The sequence below is a fragment of the Macaca thibetana genome, chromosome 18, assembly GCF_024542745.1.
Source record: "Macaca thibetana thibetana isolate TM-01 chromosome 18, ASM2454274v1, whole genome shotgun sequence".
Classification (NCBI taxonomy): Eukaryota; Metazoa; Chordata; class Mammalia; order Primates; family Cercopithecidae; genus Macaca; species Macaca thibetana.
The window spans coordinates 57,721,686-57,740,632 of NC_065595.1; the positions used below are offsets into that span (position 1 = coordinate 57,721,686).

General features: G+C 37.0%; 1 long non-coding RNA gene and 2 pseudogenes across 1 annotated transcript in view; all 3 read left to right on the plus strand.

Moving 5' to 3' along the window:
* The window catches only part of LOC126941452 (uncharacterized), a 391,778-nt gene that overhangs the window by 32,026 nt on the left and 340,805 nt on the right, over positions 1 to 18,947 (plus strand). The gene's annotated exons all lie outside the window — the stretch shown is intronic.
* LOC126941606 (uncharacterized) lies at positions 1,272 to 1,369 on the plus strand (annotated as a pseudogene).
* On the plus strand, positions 1,277 to 4,348 carry LOC126941451 (ubiquitin-conjugating enzyme E2 C-like; annotated as a pseudogene).

The following is an 18,947-nucleotide window of genomic DNA, read 5'->3' on the forward strand; positions in this document are numbered from 1 at the left end:
GCATAGTTATTAACCCCTACCTAATATTGACAGTATGTGAAGTATTCTATGTGACACTAGTTTGGAAAAATGAGACAGTTCTTTTATTCACTGTATTGTTGTGGTATAAATGTCCCCCCTGGAATAGCAGCCCAGATTAAAACTTCTAATAACTGTCTGGTTTTGCTGTTTATTTATGATGTCCTTTCATATGTATATTATATAAATCCTAGTTAAAATTATTTTAATCAGAAATGAAACTAACATGAGCTAGTTTAACCAATATCAAAAAAGGGGGATTTATTTTGAGGCTATAAAGTTATCCCAAGAAGATTATAGGGATGTGGGTATTTCTAAAGCAGGGAGTCAGTCTGGCTAAATGAGGAATTAGAACCAGAAAATAGCTTCATAACTCTCATTCTCTCTCTCTAGGGTCACTTGGTCTTTCATTTCTGCATCTATCTGCGAGTCTACTTCATCTTTCTTTGCAGTTCCAAGTGTCAGCTAAAATATCCCAGTGCTTTGAGATTTAGATAATATTGTCATGAACCATATTTCATACCCGGTGGGGCTCATGTGACTTCTGTGAGATTTCTACAAATTTCTGAATGAGAGAGCAGTGAGATAAGGGGGTGGAGGAATGCCAGGTTGATGTTCTCATGGTCACCTCTGGCTGTGGGTTTCTGTTTCCATATGTAATAGATTTTGTTGAAGGTTTGGGAGTTTATATCATAGGAATATAATCAGGATTGCTCATTGGGGATACTTTCAGACACTCCTGAGAAAATTCTTTTGGCCCTTCATCCAAAAAGTCCCTACACTTCAAACTTTCTTACTGACTTCTTTCTCCTTCTTTCGTGGAGACAGAAAAAACAGTTTTTTTCTGGTGCCATCCAGAGTAGTTTACCATCTGCTTTGTTTCTGTGGCTTCTGATACCTATTCCTTCAGGGTCTTACATTCTATCCCAAGCATCTCAAACAAGGATGTGTCCCTTTATGGTTGTGTTAGTGGCTGGGGCTAACTAGCAAATTTATTTTCTCACAGTCCTAGAGGTTAAAAGTCTGAGATTAGGTTATCAGCAGGGTTGTCTTTTTCTGAGGGAAGGAAGGATCTGTTCCAGGCTTCTTCTCGCTTTGTAGATGGAAATAATCTCCCTGCCCCTTCACATTGTCTTCCCCCTGTATGTGTCTGTGTCCACATTTCCACATCTTAGTAAGGACACTGGTCACGTTGGATTAGGGCCCATCCTAATGACTTCACTTTAATTTAATTACCTCTTTAAAGAACCTAGGTTCTTTTGTGTTTCATAAAGTAATGATTGTGTTTTCACGTTATTGTGTGAGGTGTGCCTCCCTCAGACCTTGATACCAGTCTGCACATTACCTGACATGGAAAAGTTTAAAAAATGACCCTATCTCTAAATTCAGTTACATTCTGAGGTACTAAGGACTAGGACTTCAACTTAAGAATTTTGGGGGCAGGGACGTAATTCAGCCTATAGCACTGGTAGTTTTTGTTAAGATAGTACATATGTTCCCATGTTACTTTTGCTTCAGTGTTTATGTTGGGGGGGACGTTTTCCCTGAAGCAAATTAGTTTAAGCAAGCAGCCTTAGCTGATTAGAATTGGGTCTCAATTCCACATCTCCAGGAGGAAGAATCAGATTAACAGTGGTTAGATTATGTATCCACTTCAGAACTTCCACTTTTGGCCGGAGATCAGGTTTTCTCATACCGTAAGGCTGATGGGGCCTATCCTTGTTGACTAGAAACAGTTTTCAGTAAAATGAGACAATTAGGAGCTGGTTAGTCCACTTAAGCATTTTCATTTACCATTTTAAAAAAAGTAGGCAGTTGCAGTCATGTTCTCTGAGTTCCTGTCTCGCCGCCGGTGCTGCCTGGATGGCCTGCCAAAACTGCAACACAGCTGCCACCAGCATTGCTGCCCATAAAGGAGTGGAGCGCAGCAGTGGGTATGGCAGGATACAGCAGGAACTGAAGACCCTTGTGATCTCTGGCAACAAAGGGATTTATGCCTTACCTGTATCAGACAACCTTTTGAAATCACTAGGACTGTCCCTCAAGCAGCTGGCACAGAAGACCTGAGATATAATGTTTCCCTGGAGTTCCCCAGTGCCTACCCATATAGTATGCTGTTGGTTAAGTTCCTCACGCCCTGCCACTATCTCAACGTTGACACCCAGTGTAACACCTGTCTGCACATCCTGAAGGACAAGTGGTCTGCCCTGTATGATGTCAAGAACACCCTGCACTCCATCCACAGCCTACTAGTAGAATTCAACATCGATAGCCTTTTGAACACACATGCTGCTGAGTTCTAGAAAAACTCCACAGCTTTTAAGAAGTAACCTGCAAGAAATCTACTCAAAGCAGGTCTCCAGCCAGGAGCCCTGACTCAGGCTGCCCAACCTCTCCTTGTGTTGTCTCTTCATTTTTCCCTTAGATGGGAAATTTACTTGATTTCTGTATAGGACTCTGTATCTTGAGCTGTGGTGTTTGTTATTTTTGTTTTGTTTCTGTTTTTTATTTTTTATTTTATTTTTGAGACAAGGTCTTGCTGTAACAGGGGTGCAATGGCATGATCACGGCTCACTGTAAGCTCGACCTCCTGGGCTTTTCCATTTTGCCACCTCAGCCTCCCAAGCAACTGGAACCACAGGTGTAAGTCACAGTGTCAGGCTAATTTTTATTTTTATTTTTTTAGATACGGGGTCTCCCTGTGTTATCCAGGCTGTCCTGGAACTCCAGAGATCAAAAGATCCTCCTACCTCGTCCTCCCAAAGTGCTGGGATTATAGGCATGAGCCATGACATTTGGCCCATTTCTGTTTTTAAAATTAAGTATCTGATTGAGCTCTTGTGATGTATATTAAATAAATACATTTTGCTTATTTTCTGTTAAAAAAACCTGTAAATTAAAATTTATTTAGAATTGAAAAGAAAAGAGCACTACAGTATATTTTCTAATTTTAGTGGCTAAAGCCAACTTCAATAGTAGAATATACTCTTAAGAATGTACACGTAGAAAAGAATGTATTACTTAGAAAACGCTATGAGTGATCAAAACTTAAAAGAAAAATAACCTGAAATGGTTATTTTATATCTGTATTTAATGATGAAGTAATTGGTATACTTAAACTTCTAATATGAAGCCATAGAACTACAAAGCAAGATGAACTTATGGTTAAATATGCAACTTGCTTTGTCTGAAATTAGCCAAGTACTATACAGGTGCTAATGAATTCTCCAACTTGAGAAGACATGCAGTGAAAATTGCATCACTTTTTGGTTCTGTGTGCTGCTGTAAGCAGTGATTTTTTTTTTTTTTTTTTTTTTTGCCTACCTATAGTTTTTTTTCTTTAAGTTACTACCTTGTGCCAAATTAAGAGGTATGAATTTGCAAATAGCTTCATTTTATGTGCCAGCAATAATTAGGCTCACAAGGAAAAGTAACCTCAGCTACATTTACAAAAGTTAGTATTTTATATTTCACTCACTGGATATGTGTGTCACTACAACTTATTTTTTCTGTGACATATTTTAGAGATTTCCTATGTCTGAGAGTGTTGTGATTGGTGTCTTTAATGCCAGAGAAGTCATAATTAGCTGGAAACATGGCTGGAGGTCACATTTTCTAAGTAGGAACATGCTGTTACTTCTGGCCTGGGAAGCAGTGGCAAACTTGTATGTATCTCCCTACCCCACTTTCCCCGCTCAGCATTAGAGTAGTCTTGTTAAGAGTTTGAATTTCAAAGTGAGAAAGACCTGAGTTAAAATCCCAGTTCAACCATGTACTAATTGTAAGATCTTAGGTAAGTTACTGGGCTTCTGAGTGTAATTTCTTCATCTGTAAAAAGGAATGATAAGATTGTTATGAGGATTAAACGGGGTAATATTTGCAATATGCTTAGCAAGAGCTTGACACATAGTGTTTTAAAAGTAGTAACAATAACTAAATAATATTAATCATAGGTTTGAAGGCCAGGTCTGGGGAAACAAAGTTGCATAGGCCATGGTCCCTATTTTCAAGAAACTCATAGACCAACGGAGTCTGTGACTCAAAAAGCATCACTGTAAAGGGTAGGAGGATTATGGAGACGTTGAATAAAGAGCACAAAATTTCAGTTAGACAAGAGGAATATGTTCAAAAGATCTACTTTATCTCATGGTGATTGTCTTTAATAACAATAGATTGTATACTTGAAAATTGCTGAGAGTAGATTTTAAGTGTTCTCATGACCAAAAAATGGTATGTGAAGTAAATGGCTTGATTTAACCATTACACAATATGTACATATATCAAAACACCATGTTATACACCAGAAATACATACAATGTTTATCAATTTAAAAAAGCATCACTGTAAATGTATCATTATATTGGAAATGTTCTTGGTACTGGATAGTTGGTTCTTGGTATTTCCGTTAAGTGCTGTGTTACTGTTTTTTAAAATTACCTATAAATATTTTTTTTTCTTAACTTTGGATTTTAAGAACTTTACACCTAGAACAATGTATTGTAAGTGACTCATTAGAACTGTAGGTATTGGCATTCTCTGTCCTGCTCTTACTTCTTTTTCAGCCCCACAGCTGTTGGGCTCTTTCTTAGGTACCAAGAAGACAGCCAAGTGGGCATGATATCCAAATGAGGGGCCATATTTACCCTAAAAGATGAGTTTTGGTCAAGATGGGAGGTTGAGAGGAAGGACTAGAATATGAGATGCAAACTCAGGAAATCTATCCAGAATTGAGGCAAAGAAAAACAGGATCAAGTCATTCAGTTGGTACGCAAGGCCAGGATTCCTCCAGGAACCTGTACCTTGGAAAAGAGGGACCAGAGAAACCTCAAGAACTCAAGAGAACTGGGTAGGAGCTCAAGCCAGGAGCCTGACATTTGCAAGAGCAGTGTCTAACCAGTGGGTAGGGTAGAGTGAGAGAGGTGGAGAAAACAGCACTTTCAGTGTTCTAAGTGGGCTCTAAACCTTTTTTGACTGTTGATATTTATTTACTTATTCATATATTATACACATGTACATAATTATTAACATCTTAGTTCAATGAATAATAAAGTTCATTGTTACTGATAACTGCAATTTTTTCAAATAGTTTAAAAAATAATTTTAAATTACTTTGGTTAGCTTCTTTCCAGACTTGATTATATTGTTACTGTTTTTAAATAAAGATGGGGCTGATGGAGATTGTGCTATTTTCTTGTTTGGTATTGTGTGTGCATTGTTCCATTACCTTCAGTTTGCCTTTTCTTTGCCTTTTAAAGCCATTGTGTGAGAGTGAATTTAGTAATCCGTAAGTGCACTTAATTGGGCACATATAGGTAGAAATACATTGCCATACACTGAAACTGAGTGAATATTTAAGATATCTTATTTACTCTTTATATTTGAAAACACCTGCTCTTCCCTCTGGTTTCTTCGCGTATCGTGTGGAACATGTATCTTTTCCTAACATTCACAGGATAAACAGTCACAATATAATCCTTCTGTATTTTTCTGAACTGATAATGGAAGAAGTTGGGAGAAGTTAAAAATGTACTACTTTGTTTCTTATAAGGAAGAAAAAAGAGACAGATTGATGTATAGAGCTGCAGAGAAGAGGAGAAAAGTGGAGGTTAAAGAGATGTGGGCAATTACTAGAGGGGGCAAGTTTTGGGATAAAGATATGAATACCGGATCTTTTGAGGAAGTTTTACTATTTGAAATTGAAGTAGCCTATTCTCCATATTTTTTATTCTGGTTATTTATTTTTGAGTAAATACAAATGCTGCATTGTTTTAAACTCTCAATGACAGAGTGCAGCAGTATACACTAAAAACGTCTTTTCTTGCTTCTTCATTATCTAAATCCTGTCATGCTCAAGATCCGTCTTTTCCAAGTAGCCTATACCAGACTCCAGACTGTATTTTCTGGAAATGCCAGCAACAGTATCTCCTATCTTGAATGCTTTTTTATACAATAACCTTGGCACTCTTTCCTTCACTGAAAAGGCTATACAGATGCAGATAAGTGTATAAAAGGATCAATAGCCATTAGCAAAGTGCGAATTAAAAATACAATAAGATATTCTTAAGATAATTATTGTAACAGCTAACATTTAAAAATTATGATACCACTAAATACTGGTGAGAATGCATAGAAATTGGATCTCTCATACATTGCTGACAGGAATATAAAATAGTACAGCTACTGTGGAAAATGGTTTGGCAGTTTCTTAAAAAACTGAACACACGATATTGATTCTTCCTATCCATGAGCATGGTATGTTCTTCCATTTGTTTGTGTCCTCTTTTATTTCACTGAGCAGTGGTTTGTAGTTCTCCTTGAAGAGGTCCTTTACATCCCTTGTAAGTTGGATTCCTAGGTATTTTATTCTCTTTGAAGCAATTGTGAATGGAAGTTCATTCCTGATTTGGCTCTCTGTTTGTCTGTTACTGGTGTATAAGAATGCTTGTGATTTTCGCACATTAATTTTGTATCCTGAGACTTTGCTGAGGTTGCTTATCAGCTTAAGGAGATTTTGGGCTGAGAGAATGGGGTTTTCTAAATATACAATCATGTCATCTGCAAACAGGGACAATTTGACTTCTTCTTTTCCTAACTGAATACCCTTGATTTCTTTCTCTTGCCTAATTGCCCTAGCCAGAACTTCCAACACTATGTTGAATAGGAGTGGTGAGAGAGGGCATCCCTGTCTTGTGCCAGTTTTCAAAGGGAATTTTTCTAGTTTTTGCCCATTCAGTATGATATTGGCTGTGGGTTTGTCATAAATAGCTCTTATTATTTTGAGATACGTTCCATCAATACCAAATTTATTGAGCGTTTTTAGCATGAAGGGCTGTTGAATTTTGTCAAAAGCCTTTTCTGCATCTATTGAGATAATCATGTGGTTCTTGTCTTTGGTTCTGTTTATATGCTGGATTATGTTTATTGATTTGCGAATGTTGAACCAGCCTTGCATCCCAGGGATGAAGCCCACTTGATCATGGTGGATTAGCTTTTTGATGTGCTGCTGGATTCGGTTTGCCAGTATTTTATTGAGGATTTTTGCATCAATGTTCATCAGGGATATTGGTCTAAAATTCTCTTTTTTTGTTGTGTCTCTGCCAGGCTTTGGTATCAGGATGATGTTGGCCTCATAAAATGAGTCAATATCATGAAAATGGCCATACTGCCCAAGGTAATTTATAGATTTAATGCCATCCCCATCAAGCTACCAATGAGTTTCTTCACAGAATTGGAAAAAACTGCTTTAAAGTTCATATGGAACCAAAAAAGAGCCCGCATCTCCAAGACAATCCTAAGTCAAAAGAACAAAGCTGGAGGCATCACGCTACCTGACTTCAAACTATACTACAAGGCTACAGTAACCAAAACAGCATGGTACTGGTACCAAAACAGAGATACAGACCAATGGAACATAACAGAGTCCTCAGAAATAATACCACACATCTACAGCCATCTGATCTTTGACAAACCTGAGAGAAACAAGAAATGGGGAAAGGATTCCCTATTTAATAAATGGTGCTGGGAAAATTGGCTAGCCATAAGTAGAAAGCTGAAACTGGATCCTTTCCTTACTCCTTATACGAAAATTAATTCAAGATGGATTAGAGACTTAAATGTTAGACCTAATACCATAAAAATCCTAGAGGAAAACCTAGGTAGTACCATTCAGGACATAGGCATGGGCAAAGACTTCATGTCTAAAACACCAAAAGCAATGGCAACAAAAGCCAAAATTGACAAATGGGATCTAATTAAACTAAAGAGCTTCTGCACAGCAAAAGAAACTACCATCAGAGTGAACAGGCAACCTACAGAATGGGAGAAAATTTTTGCAATCTACTCATCTGACAAAGGGCTAATATCCAGAACCTACAAAGAACTCAAACAAATTTACAAGAAAAAAACAAACAACCCCATCAAAAAGTGGGCAAAGGATATGAACAGACATTTCTCAAAAGAAGACATTCATACAGCCAACAGACACATGAAAAAATGCTCATCATCACTGGCCATCAGAGAAATGCAAATCAAAACCACAATGAGATACCATCTCACACCAGTTAGAATGGCGATCATTAAAAAGTCAGGAAACAACAGGTGCTGGAAAGGATGTGGAGAAATAGGAACACTTTTACACTGTTGGTGGGATTGTAAACTAGTTCAACCATTATGGAAAACAGTATGGCGATTCCTCAAGGATCTAGAACTAGATGTACCATATGACCCAGCCATCCCATTACTGGGTATATACCCAAAGGATTATAAATCATGCTGCTATAAAGACACATGCACACGTATGTTTATTGCAGCACTATTCACAATAGCAAAGACTTGGAATCAACCCAAATGTCCATCAGTGACAGATTGGATTAAGAAAATGTGGCACATATACACCATGGAATACTATGCAGCCATAAAAAAGGATGAGTTTGTGTCCTTTGTAGGGACATGGATGCAGCTGGAAACCATCATTCTTAGCAAACTATCACAAGAACAGAAAACCAAACACCGCATGTTCTCACTCATAGGTGGGAACTGAACAATGAGATCACTTGGACTCAGGAAGGGGAACATCACACACCGGGGCCTATCATGGGGAGGGTGCAGGGGGGAGGGATTGCATTGGGAGTTATACCTGATGTAAATGATGAGTTGATGGGTGCAGCACAGCAACATGGCACAAGTATACATATGTAACAAACCTGCACGTTATGCACATGTACCCTACAACTTAAAGTATAATAATAATAAATAAATTAAAAAAAAAAAAAAAAAAAAAAAGAACACACTTTGGAGTTCGAGACCAGCCTGGCCAACATGGTGAAACCATGTCTCTACTAAAAATACAAAAATTAGCTGGGCATGGTGGTGCACACCTCTAATCCCAGCTACTCAGGAGGCTGAGAAAGAATTCCTTGAACCCAGGAGGTGGAAGCTGCAGTGAGCCGAGATCATGCCACTGCACTCCAGCCTGGGTGACAAAGACTCCATCTTGGAAAACAAACAAAACAAAACAAAAAGTGAAACATAACATATGATCCAGCATTGTACTCCTTGGTATTTACCCAAAGGGGTTGAAAACTTATGTTCGTACAAAAATCCTTACACAGATGTTCATGGCAGCCTAATTTATAATAGCTCCAAACCAGAAACATCAAAATGTTCTACAATAAGTGAATAATGATGTGAGCAGTGAATACTACAGGGAATACTACTTAATAAAAAGGAATGAATTGTTGATACACATAATCATTTAGATGGCTCTCATTATGCTAAGTGAAAAACAATCTCAAAAGGTCACATGTTGTATAATTTTGTTTATATAATGTTCTCGAAATTACAAAATTATAGAGGTGGAGAGCAAATTAGTGTTTGCCAGGGGTTTGGGATGGGGAGGTGGTGTGATTGTAAAGGGGTAGCATGAGGGAGATCTTTGTGGTGATAGTTCTGTATCTTAATTTCAGTGGTAGTGAGTGATAAAATGGCACAGAAAAATGACAATGTCAATTTCCTGGTTTTAAATAACTCTTAAGTTCTGGGATTTATCTAGTGGGGAAGCTAGCAGGTACATGAAAACTTCTTGTACTATCTTTGCAACTTCGTGTGAATCTATAATTATTTCCACACACAAAGTTAAAAAATACGAGAGATTAAATTTAGATTAGACCCTCATCAGCCTTTGTCTCCACTCCTTCCCTGCTCCTGGAAAAAGCAGCAGAGGGGCATGGGCAGGGCACACTAAAAATATGTTATAATTTCTCTTGTGAGTTTTTCTTTGACCCCAGTATTAAGTAGAATTGTGTTATTTAATTTCCAGATATTTGTAGATTTTCTATGTATCATATGATTAATTTCTAATTTAATTCCATTGTATAACATCTTAAACTTTTTAACTTTTTTTTTTTATATATAATTCTTTAAGTTCTGGGGTACATGTGCAGAACATGCAGTTTTGTTACATAGGTATACACGTGCCACGGTGGTCACCTACATTAGGTATTTCTCCTAATGCTATTCCTCCCCTAGACCCCCATCCCCCGACAGGCCCTGGTGTATGATGTTCCCCTCTTTGTGTCCATGTGTTCTCATTGTTCAACTCCCACTTATGAGTGAGAACATGAGGTATTTGGTTTTCTGTTCCTGTGACAGTTTGCTGAGAATGATGGTTTCCAACTTCATCCATGTCCCTGCAAAGGACATGAACTCACACTTTTTATGACTGCATAGTATTCCATGGTATATATGTGCCACCTTTTCTTTATCCAGTCTATCATTGATGGGCATTTGGGTTGGTTCCAAGTCTTTGCTATTGTGAATAGTGCCGCAGTAAACATACATGTGCATGTGTCTTTATAGCAGAATGATTTATAATCCTTTGGGTATATATCCAGTAATGGGATTGCTGGGTCAAATGGTATTTCTAGTTCTGTATCCTTGAGGAATTGCCACACTGTCTTCCACAATGGTTGAACTAATTTACACTCCCACCAACAGTGTAAAAGCTATCCTGTTTCTCCACATCCTCTCCAGCATCTGTTGTTTCCTGACTTTTTAATGATCGCCATTCTAACTGGTGTGAGATGGTATCTCATTGTGGTTTTGATTTGCATTTCTCTAATGACAAGTGAAGATGGGCATTTTTTCATATCTTTGTTGGCTGCATAAATGTCTTCTTTTGAGAAGTGTCTATTCATATTCTTTGCTCACTTTTTGATGAGGTTGTTTTTTTCTTGTAAATGTGTTTAAGTTCTTTGTAGATTCTGGATATTAGCCATTTGTCAGATGGATAGATTGCAAAAATTTTCCCCCATTCTGTAGGCTACCTGTTCGCTCTGATGGTAGTTTCTTTTGCTGTGCAGAAGCGCTTTAGTTTAATTAGATACCATTTGTCAATTTTGGCTTTTGTTGCCATTGCTTTTGGTGTTTTAGACATGAAGTCTTTGCCCATGCCTATGTCCTGAATGGTATTGCCCAGGTTTTCTTCTAGGATTTTTATGGTTTAGGTCTTATGTTTAAGTCTTTAATCCATCTTGAGTTAATTTTTGTATAAGATGTAAGGAAGGGGTCCAGTTTCAGTTTTCTGCATATGGCTAGCCAGTTTTCCCAACACCATTTATTAAATAGGGGATCTTTCCCCCATTGCTTGTTTGTGTCAGGTTTGTCAAAGATCTGATGGTTGTAGATGTGTGGTGTTATTTCTGAGGCCTCTGTTCTGTTCCATTGGTCTATATATCTGTTTTGGTACTAGTACCATGCTGTTTTGGTTACTGTAGCCTTGTAGTATAGTTTGAAGTGAGGTAGCATGATGCCTCCAGCTTTGTTCTTTTTGCTTAGGATTGTCTTGGCAATGCGGGATCTTTTTTGGTTCCATATGAAGTTTAAAGTAGAAACTTTTTAACTTTATTGAGAATGTATAGCTTAGTATATATGAATATTTTACCTTAGTGAATTTACTATGTACATTTGAGTAGAATGCACATTCTGCAGTTGTTGGCTGAGTGTTTTTTTTTTTTTTTTTTTTTTTTTTTTTTTTTTTTTTTTTTTTTTTTTGAGACGGAGTCATGCTCTGTCACCCAGGCTGGAGTGCAGTGGCCGGATCTCAGCTCACTGCAAGCTCCGCCTCCCGGGTACACGCCATTCTCCTGCCTCAGCCTCCCAAGTAGCTGGGACTACAGGCGCCCGCCACTTCGCCCGGCTAGTTTTTTGTATTTTTTAGTAGAGACGGGGTTTCACCGTGTTAGCCAGGATGGTCTCGATCTCCTGACCTCGTGATCCGCCCGTCTCGGCCTCCCAAAGTGCTGGGATTACAGGCTTGAGCCACCGCGCCCGGCCGGCTGAGTGTTTTATAAATATTAATGAGGTAAATACTATTGATCATTTATTTCCTTGCTGACTTTTTTGCCTAATTGTTATCAGTTTATGAGAGCTATTACAGTCTCTAATATTATTTGTAGATTTGCCTATTAATAATCCTTCCTTTATTTCTATTAATATTTGCCTAATGAATTTTGAAGTTCTTCTTAAGTACATACATATTTATTTTATTTTTTGAGACAAGGCATCACTCTGTTGCCCAAGCTGGAGTGCAGTGGCATGATCATAGCTCACTGTAACCTAAAATTCGTGGGCATTAAGTGATCCTCCTGAGTAACTATGACTACAGGTATGTGCTACCATGCCTAATTTTTAAATTTTTGTAGATATGTGGTCTCACTATGTTGCCCAGGCTGCTCTGGAACTCCTTGGCTCAAGTAATCCTCTCGTCTTAACTTCCCAAAGTGCTGGTAATATAGGCATGAGCTACCATGTCCAGTCTACATAGATATTTAGAATGTTAGGTCTTCCTGATGAGTTGTTCTTTTTATCATTGTGAAATTTCTTGCTTTATCATTTGTAATATTGTTTATCTTGAGTCCTACTTTGTCTAATATCAAAATAGTCATACCACTTCCCATTTTCATGATGTTTATTTTTCCGTTCTTTTACTTTCAGTCACTTTGTGTCAGATGTTTTTTATCTCTGCTCTTCACAGTGTATAATTTCTATTGACCTGCCTTCATATTCACTGACTCTTTTGGTTGCCATCTCCATTATGCTATTATGCTCATTTACTGAGTTTTTCATTTCAGTTATTGTATATTTTTCAGTTTAGGACCTCCATTTAATTCATTTTTAAAAAATAATAGCCTTACAGGAAATATTTAATATAATGTAATTCACTCATTTAACATGTATAATTCAATGACTTTTAGTATATTTACAGATATATACTAGCACCACCACATTCATTTTTAGAATATTTTCATCACCTCAGAAAGAAACCCTTTAGTTATCACCCTTAATTTTTTTCCCCAATCCTTAGGCAACACTAATCTACTTTCCATCTCTATAGATTTACCTATTCTGGACATTTCATACAAATTAAATCATATAATGTGTGATCTTCTGTCTGACTTTTTTTCACTTAGCAAAATGTTTTCAAGGTTCATTGATGTAGTATGCATCTGAACTTCATTCTTTTATATTGCCAAATAATATTTAATTAGATAGATATGCCACATTTTGTTTATCCATTTGTCTGTTGATGGACATTGGATTATTTCCATCTTTAACTATAATAAATAATACTGCTATAAACATTTGCATTCCAGTTTTTGTGTGGACATATATTTTTATTTCTCCAAGATAGATACCTAGGAGTGAAATTACTAAGTTATATGGTAACTATATGTTTAACTGATTAACTGCTAGACTGTTTTCCAAAGTGGCTACACTATTTTACATTTCCACGAGCAATGTATATGGATTCTGATTTCTCCAGTTGTTATCTGATATTTTTACTTTAGCCATCCTAGTGAGTGTGAAGAAGTATCTCATCGTGGTTTTAATTTGCATTTCCCTGATGGCTAATGATGTGGAGTATCTTCATGTATGTATTGACCATTTGGTTTGGATGTACTATTTTGAATATTTTGCTTTTCTTGACTATAGGCCACATTTTCTTATTTGTGCCTTGACTCAGGGTCTTATAAAGATAAAAATTCAGTTACTGGCTGGTCTGTGTTGTCAGCTAGAGCTCTGGGTCCTCTTCCAAGTTCATGTGGTTGTGGCAGAATTCAGTTCCCTGTGGTTGTATGACTGAAATCCCCGTTTCCTTGCTGCCTGTAATTAGGGACCACTCAGCTTCTAGAGACCACTTGCATTTCTTGCCACATAACCCTCACCATTTTAAAGCTAGTAATGGGGAACATTTTATACATTAAATCTCCCTCATGCTTTGACTCTCTGGCTTCTTCTGGCCCACCTGGATAACTTCTTTATCTACAGTGAACTGATTTAGGTTATCTACAAAATTCCTTTTCGGGAGTACCTAGATTTGTGCTTGACTGCATAACTGGACAAAAGTTATGTACACTAGACTGGAAATGTTAGGGCCATCTTCAAATTCTGCTTATGAGAATTAGTGTAGCTCTACCAGCTTTTAATTTTGTTAGTGACTGTATAGTGTATTTTTTTCTATAATAGTAACTTTTCTGTGCTGTCAGGTTTAAATGTCTTCTTAACAGTAGATTAACAGCTGGATTTAAGAAAGTAACAATTTTGGAGTCTCCAGTGTGTATCTGGTGAGTTTACGCCACTTAGTGATTACTGACATATTTAGAATTATTTTTTATCATCTTTTGTGCTTCCGTTTACTCTGTTTTGTTTTTTCTCTGTATCTATCACTTCTCTCCCCCTCTTCTGGTTTGATAGTTACATATTCTGTAATTTCAGTGGTTTTCTTGAAATTAATTATTTTATTAACAAGTCTGAAGTTAATATATCTGTCCTCCAGACAAATAAGACAGGAACCTTAAAATTATGTTAATTCCAATTGTCTCACTTTAATCTTAGAGAAAAAATGGATTGCTTATACATGAATGATAGTCTGCTGACAGATTTCTCATCAGCATCGGCAGAATACAGCAAATAAATATCTTCTAACAGTTGAGGTAAATGAACTGTCTGCTTAAGAGTCAATAACCAACAAAAATACCGTTCGAGGGCAAAACTCGTGGATTCTTCCCAAGAGAACACTAAATGATATACTTCAGTCACAAGAAAACAATGCCTAAGAGTGGGATGTAAGTAACAATGTTTATCAAAGAGACTGGTAAATATACTGATACATTTTTATAAACATGAACTATAAAAAGTAATACTAAGAATAATTCTGTGGGATAGTTTCGCATTTTTTTACAGATGGAGAAAAGAAGAGTGGAGAAGCTAAGTATCAAACTTGTATGAGGTCACACAGCTACAGACTACAGCTAGGAGAATGTCCTCTAGTTCAGAAATGACGTGAGACTTGGCCGGGCGTGGAGGCTCACGCCTGTAATCCCAGCACTTTGGGAGGCTGAGGCGGGCGGATCACGAGGTCAGGAGATCGAGACCATCCTGGCGAACAGGGTGAAACCCCGTCTCTACTGAAAATACAAAAAAATTAGCCGGGCGTGGTGGCGGGCGCCTGTAGTCCCAGCTTCTAGGGAGGCTGAGGCAGGAGAATGGCGTTAACTCAGGAGGCGGCGGAGCTTGCAGTGAGCGGAGATCGTGCCACTGCACTCCAGCCTCGGCCACAGAGCGAGACTCCGTCTCAAAAAAAAAAAAAAAAAAAAAAAAAAAAAAAAAGAAGAACGTGAGACTCAAAAAGCAATTCTAACAATCTGCATCATTTATTCTTTTAGCTCATTTGTGACCCAGAGGGTTCTAATGTCTATGAGTTCTAGAATGTATAAGAAAAATTTACTCAGGCACTATCCTTTGAATTAGAACATGGAACAACAAGGTCCTATAAATTGTGATAATTTATCTTATTTGAAATCCCAGTTATGCAGAGTGATTTTTCAGTCACTAGCATAATTATAGAAACTTTGAGAAATATTAAGTAATTGGTGGTGATATGACCATGTTCAGAAACCAAAGGCCAAAAGAGAAGCCAAATTGAATAAACAAAATTGTCTTAGTAAATAGCAAAATGTAGAGTTCCTCTGTATTTGGAGGTAAATTCTAAACAATAAAACACGTGATGTTTTGTTTTTTAAAAAGATCACCTGATTTGTTCTTAAACCAGGCTTACAAGCTACAATATAATCTTTTAAAATTATAGGTAATTACAAAAAGGCACATTAAACTTCAGTTAATCACAGTTGTTTCAAAAATATGTCCCTTCTCTTAACAAAGCAGTAACTCAGCCAAAACTTGGATAAACTGGCATTTCCTTAGATCACATGTTTCATTCCTAAACACAATGCCCCTTGTGTTTCTTTCAGGTGTCCATACTTTCTCTGAAAAATAGATCTCCCCTTCCAAAGCTTGAGCATTATCTGCTCTTTGTTTGAAAATAAATGCATTGTTCGTGTGGGGACTAGTAACGCAGGTGTTTTACCTCTCTTTTCCTAGTCAGGCTGATTCTTAAGCCTTTTATGAAATCAGTTCAGTTCAGTCAAATCTCTGACATCCACTTTTTATTGCCATTTCCCTTGATGGCTATAATATAAACTCTAAATACAACAAGATCATCTTTTATTCCATTATGTTTACCTCTTTCTTCTACAATAGTTATCTTAGAAGATGTTTACATTTTTAGTTAATATCTCAAGTGTTGCCAGCATTCTGCGTTCTTCTCACTTCTCGAAGACTAACTCTGGGGCAAAGCCAAAGTTCAGATCAAGCATTAATAGTTCAAGTTGCTTTCATTTTCCCTAAACTCCTTAAGGTACCCAGATTTGCTCCTGTCACGGGAAAGCACTATCTAAAAGCTCTGCATGAAATTAAACTCCCTGAGGTGTAAGCAAACTGAATAAAGCCATGGAAGCATGTATTGAAGCAACTCTTCCTGAGTGAGGCATGAGAAACACTAACATTCTTAACACAGCAAGGATTGGTGTTGGGTGTCAGGTAACTGATTGTGTCTTCTGAAATACAGAGTTTCAACCCCTCATTTTATTTCCAAACAATCACTTTTATGTTACTCTCTAGAGAATGAGGAGGATCGGATCTCAGATCATGGGGCATGCTATAGCTGAGAAGGGAAAAAGGGGAGCAGAATTAAAGACTTCATCTCTTCAATGCAGAGGATAGTAATTGATATTACTTATCAAAGTATCTCTTTTCTAGCTATGTAACATGGAGTTTCAAGCAATTTATTATTGTCATTCTTGTCTCAGTTGTGTACATAATACCCTTTTCCTGTCATGTATGATACTAAAGTATATTTCAGTAAAATGTAGTACATATTTTAGGTTTTTATCATATTGTTTTCATGGATAAGAGGTTTAACAATTTCATGTTTTATTATAAATGTTAGAAAGTTTGTATGAAAATAGTGAATAATCAGTAATCTAGCTTCTTTTTCTAATTGCAGTGTTTTTCATAATATAACAATGTACTGAATGCTTTGTTGATTAAAAGTGGAATGTAGCACATTCACAGTGTATATTATTGCTTCTTTGTCCAGTTTGCCAAGTGCAACTAATGTGAACTTATTCATAATACACACTATGCTGTTATGAGTGACTGCAGAGTTCCTTTACAATGTTGCCGCTTCATTTTAAAAATAAGCGCACATTTCTTCAGTTGTCCAAAAAACATTTTGTAGGAATTAGGAATCAGTTTCAAAATGGATTTTACTTTTTATGTTAAGATTGATAATTCTAAAGAAAATTTTAAACCAGAGTTTGGTATTCATATTTTACACTGGCAATACTCTGTAACACTGGGTGCTATAGCTCATATGGACAATAAGATGGAACTCAGCATTATGTGAATATATTAAGGAGATTTTACTTAATAGGAGGTCCATGACCCTGGCCTCAAGGAAAGTGTTAATCAAGACATTTGAGTGTTTAGAGATTTTGATATCAATGGTTGAAGTGAATTGGTAAAGCATAATTATAATATGGAACCTCCACTCAAGCATAATCTCACCTTCAGTTATTCTTAAGCATGGGTCACTTATTTATGCTTGAGTCAGCTGATTTCAAAACTCCTATTTCATATCCCCTTGGGACAGCTAAAGAAAGCTTTCTTCACTGCATACATGGGAAATAGCACTCTGAAACCCCTTGCTTGAAATGGAGAAAGGAAAAAAAAAAAAACCCTCTATATTTCCAGCATTTGCAAACACAATGTATCCAAAATTTCTAAAGTTTACTTAAGCTGCAAATGCACTTAGGTAAATTGATTTAACAAATATTTTTTTCTTTTTCAACTTTATTGAGGAATAATTTATGCATAATAAACTACATGTATTGAAAGTATACAGTTTGATGAGTTCTGACAAATCATATGTACCTGTCCACAATCAGATTACAGAACGTGTCTATGACCCCACAAAGGTTCCTTGTGCTCCTTTGCAGTTCCTCCCTTTTTCTATACTCTATCCTCACTTCCACTGATCTGCTTTTTAAATTTTTATTTTGTTTTATTTTTAGAGACAGAGTCTTGCTATGTCACCCAGGCTGGAGTGCAGTGGCGTGATCATAGCTCACTGTAATCTCAAACTCCTGGGCTTACATGATCCTCCTGCCTCAGCCTCTGGAGTAGCTAGGACTACAGGCACATGCCACCATGCCTGGCTAATTAAAAAAAATTTTTTTTTAAGAGACAGGGTCTTGCTCTGTCATCCAGGCTAGTCTCAAACTTCTGGATTGAAGGGATCCTCCCATCTCAGCCTGATCTCTATTTTATTTGTGCTTTATACAAATGGAATTATATAATATTTACTATTTTGTGCCTGGTTCCTTAATTCTACATGATGATTTTAAGACTCATCCATATGTTGTTGCACATATCAATAGTTCTTTCCTTTATATTGCTGAATAGTATCCCATTGTATAGAAATACCCACATTTTGCTTACCATTCACCTGTTAATGGACATTTGGGTTATTTCCAGTTTGAGGTTCATTCAACACATACTTATTGACGGCTATTACTGTCCAGGCAAATGTTCTAAAGAAAAATGGGAGACCATGGTAAGTAAAATAGTCAAAATCATGGCCAAAATGGAGATTACTGGAGGGGATGGATATTATGTAAACAAATATCAAGTATGCCTGATGAGGAAAATGAAGCAGGATAAGAGAGAAAGGAAATCCATAATTGAGGCAGATTCTGTTTTCTATAGCATGATCAGGAAATGCCTCACTGATGAGATAACCTTTGTACAAAGACCTAAAAGAAGAAAATGAGTGATCCTTGTAGACATCTGGGTGAAGAATACTGAGACTTTAGTGCCTAAAAGTTAAGCTTAAAAGAAAAGTCTTTTTGCCTCACTTTAGCATTCATGGTTCTAATAGTTATTTTTGGTTCAGTGGTAGGTATTTTTACAACTACTTTCGACATCAGTTTTAACCTGTTGGGAAACACAGTGGTCTGCTGCCTGCTGCT